Source organism: Penaeus chinensis, chromosome 5 (assembly GCF_019202785.1).
Source record: "Penaeus chinensis breed Huanghai No. 1 chromosome 5, ASM1920278v2, whole genome shotgun sequence".
Taxonomy (NCBI): Eukaryota; Metazoa; Arthropoda; class Malacostraca; order Decapoda; family Penaeidae; genus Penaeus; species Penaeus chinensis.
This window is the reverse complement of record NC_061823.1, coordinates 18,944,164-18,948,628: the sequence shown is the minus strand read 5'-3', so window position 1 is coordinate 18,948,628 and position 4,465 is coordinate 18,944,164. Positions and strand designations below refer to the sequence as shown.

Below are 4,465 nucleotides of genomic sequence, written 5' to 3'. Positions count from 1 at the left end.
CTACTACCCCCACCTCTACACGAATCCTAAATACTCTATTTAGCCCAGCCAAATGGGACCGATTTTTCGTGATCCCTCCTACAGCTCCCTACTCTCAAAACACCCTCCTCTTCCAGCAATGCCTCCAAAAACAAGTAGGCAAAGTCTCTTTCCGTAGCCGACCCGACCACTCCCGTCTCGTCACAGTAACAACTGAAAACCAAGCTATAGCATTAACAAAACTAACTGATCTATGTGGTAATCCCATCCCTACAGAACTTCATCCAATACTTGCACTGGAACTGTCTCTACCTCCCCAACAGATTGCCCAATCCATGACAAAGAATGGTCAGATTGTGGAGAGGACTTACTCGCTTGTCTCACAGACTATGATGCAACATATGTACAATGCTACTTCATGCCTCCCAGAGGAAATCGTAAGAAATCCATCAACATTGCCATAATTACTTTCCGAAGACATGACCTTCCCTTAAATGTTTACATAGGTGGGGAATCCCTACCTGTCCGACCATACCAACCTCCTCCTCGTCAGTGTCAAAATTGTTGGCATTTAGGACATCCTGCCAAACATTGCCGTTCCACAGCCAGATGCCCGCTATGTGCCCAACCTGGCCATACTCGATCAAATTGCTCTGCACAATCACGCACATGTGCAAACTGTGGCGGCCCCCATAATGTATTTTAAAGAGGCTGCCCCACCTACAAATTTGAGTCTGATGTAGCAACTCTCAGATTCAGACTTGGACTCACTCTACGTGAAGCCAGACAGGAAGCACGTCGACAAGGCTTTTCTCTTACCCCCTACTCCAGTAATGTCGCTCACTCTGCCAATCCCCCTCCCTCCCAAGCTCCTACACCCTCTCCTAAACCCAAACCCCCTCCATCTAACTTCCCCTCTTCTACCTCCTACCTTCCCAAGTCAAATTCTTTTACCATCCTAAACCCAGACACTCCAATCTCTACCCAATCAAATTCTTTTGCTATCCTAAATCCAGACACCCCCATCTCTACTACAGCCCCAACACCTTCCCCTCTCCCTCCCCGCACTACCCGCAGCAGACAGAATAAACGTTCCACCCCCTCTTCCTCTACCTCAACTCAACAACTAATCACAAACCCAAACACCCTTCACTAACATTAACTATAGTGATACATGACCTTAGATGTCTAGCACATTTATTTTGCCTTTAACCATTAACCATTATCTCTCTCTTTTTCTCTTTCTCTCTTTCTCTCTCTCACACACGCACGCACGCGCACGCACACACACACACACACACACACACACACACACACACACACACACACACACACACACACACACACACACACACATACAAACACACATTTGTAAATTATATGAATTATATGATTGATATTTTTTTTAATAAAAAGGCGTCTGTTTTTTTTTTTTTTTTTTTTTTTTTTGGGGGGGGGGGGGCTTTCCTTATCACAGTGCATACCGTTGATAAGTAAGGTCATGCATAATAAGTATAGAAATAGGAGAAAGTTTAATCAGAGCTGTACTTGCGCGACGGGATGTTAAGACAATAGTTTCCTTTTACTTGAAATCTGCAAATGGTTTTTTTTCGAATCCTATTTCTAGCAGCATTGGCGACGCCGCGTCCAGTGAGTTTTTCGGTTTCGTCGTGCTGTCGGTTCCCGCGTTCCTTGCTCTTGAAGCCTAGCGAGGGAAGGAGGGAGGTGGAGGGCAGAGATGCATTTGGCGTAGATGGATATACAGTCTTTGTTGGAAAGGTGGACGCCTGGACGGGGTGTCACGCCGTCATCAGCTGCCGGGAAGCCATCCAGCACATTTTCATGCCCGCCGCGGCGTACACGCACGTGCTGACACTGGGGAAGGATGATCACAATGTATATAACTTTTTATGATGATGATGATGATGGTGTGATAGCAATGGCGATGGTGGTTATTCACGGCCTCAAATAACCAGTATAATTAAGGTTTTGGTAGTGATAATAGTAAAGATAATCTAGATATATTTAAATGACAACGATATATAACAGCAACTTTAATATCAAAAGAGTCAATCATTTTCGAATGTTAGAAAAAAAGAACCGACCGTCTTATCAATATCATAAATTGCACCGAAATATCGTAGCTGATGCGTGTGCATTTCCTCCCGAACACCTGGCACTGTAAATTACAAACCTACGTACAGACATACACGCACAAATATATGCATATGTGTTAGTAAAAGTGTATATTTATATACATACATGTGTCTATATATATTATGTATATATACATATATATGTATATATACATATATATGTATATATACATATATATTTATATATACATATATATTTATATATACATATATTTATGTATATATACATATATTTATGTATATATACATATATATATGAATATATACATATATATATATGTATATATACATATATATTTATATATACATATATATGTATATATACATATATATACACATATATACACATATAAACATATATATACACACTTATTGCCATCAGTGGGACACAGGCCATCAGATGGACTGGTCAGCGGCGCGAATTGTCTTTCCTTCCGCTGACGTCCACGCCCACAGACTGGTGGAATCCTCCTTAATAAAGCTGCTGCCTAATTTCAACCTGAACAGCGGCTTTTCTCCTGCCGACAGTCTCCTCGCTTCCAACCCTGCACATAGTCCGCCCGACCCTCCGACCTGATCTGACCTCCTTTCGCTTCCGTTCGTCTGTCCTCACCTGCCCCTTTTGCCGCGTTGCCTTTCCTCTCTCTCTTTTATACCCCCTCCTCTCCCTTTCCTCTTTAGACCTGAGAATGGAATCCAGGTGGATTCCAAAAGTGTGTGTTTGTGCAGTTATATGTATTTATACATACATAATTATATATATGTATATATATGCATATATTTATGTATATATTTGCATATATTTGTGTATATACATGCATATATTTATGTATATATTTGCATATATTTATGTATATATTTGCATATATTTATGTATATATATGCATATATTTATGTATATATATGCATATATTTATGTATATATATGCATATATTTATGTATATATATGCATATATTTATGTATATATGTGCATATATTTATGTATATATGTGCTTATATTTATGTATATATGTGCATATATTTATGTATATATGTGCTTATATTTATGTATATATGTGCATATATTTATGTATATATATGCATATATTTATGTATATATGTGCATATATTTATGTATATATGTGCTTATATTTATGTATATATATGCATATATTTATGTATATATATGCATATATTAATGTATATATATGCATATATTTATGTATATATATGCATATATTTATGTATATATATGCATATATTAATGTATATATATGCATATATTTACGTATATATATGCATATATTAATGTATATATATGCATATATTTATGTATATATATGCATATATTAATGTATATATATGCATATATTTATGTATATATATGCATATATTTATGTATATATGTGCATATATTTATGTATATATATGCATATATTTATGTATATATATGCATATATTTATGTATATATATGCATATATTTATGTATATATATGCATATATTTATGTATATATATGCATATATTTATGTATATATATGCATATATTTATGTATATATATGCATATATTTATGTATATATATGCATATATTTATGTATATATATGCATATATTTATGTATATATATGCATATATTTATGTATATATATGCATATATTTATGTATATATATGCATATATTTATGTATATATATGCATATATTTATGTATATATATGCATATATTTATGTATATATATGCATATATTTATGTATATATATGCATATATTTATGTATATATATGCATATATTTATGTATATATATGCATATATTTATGTATATATATGCATATATTTATGTATATATATGCATATATTTATGTATATATATGCATATATTTATGTATATATATGCATATATTTATGTATATATATGCATATATTTATGTATATATATGCATATATTTATGTATATATATGCATATATTTATGTATATATATGCATATATTTATGTATATATATGCATATATTTATGTATATATATGCATATATTTATGTATATATATTTATATAGTATATATGTATATATATATATAATTATATATATATATATATAATTATATATATATATATATATATATATATATATATATTTATATATATATATATATATTTGTCCACATATGTATACATATATATGTATATGTTAGTATATATGTATGTGTGTATATACATGTATATGTGTGATATACATGTATACATATATGGACTTGCTTATATATATACATATTTAATTTTTTTAAAAAAAAATAATTTAAAAAATTTATATTTAATAAAAAAAAATTTATAAAAAAAAATTAATTTTTTAA

General features: G+C 32.0%; 1 long non-coding RNA gene across 1 annotated transcript in view; it reads right to left on the bottom strand.

The window, feature by feature from the left end:
• Positions 1-1,494: 1,494 nt before the first annotated feature.
• Positions 1,495-4,465, bottom strand: part of LOC125025826 — a 7,193-nt gene continuing 4,222 nt past the window's right edge. Inside the window, exon 2 of the long non-coding RNA XR_007114913.1 lies at positions 1,495-1,854. This is a non-coding gene — a long non-coding RNA (uncharacterized LOC125025826). The remainder of the gene's footprint in view (positions 1,855-4,465) is intronic.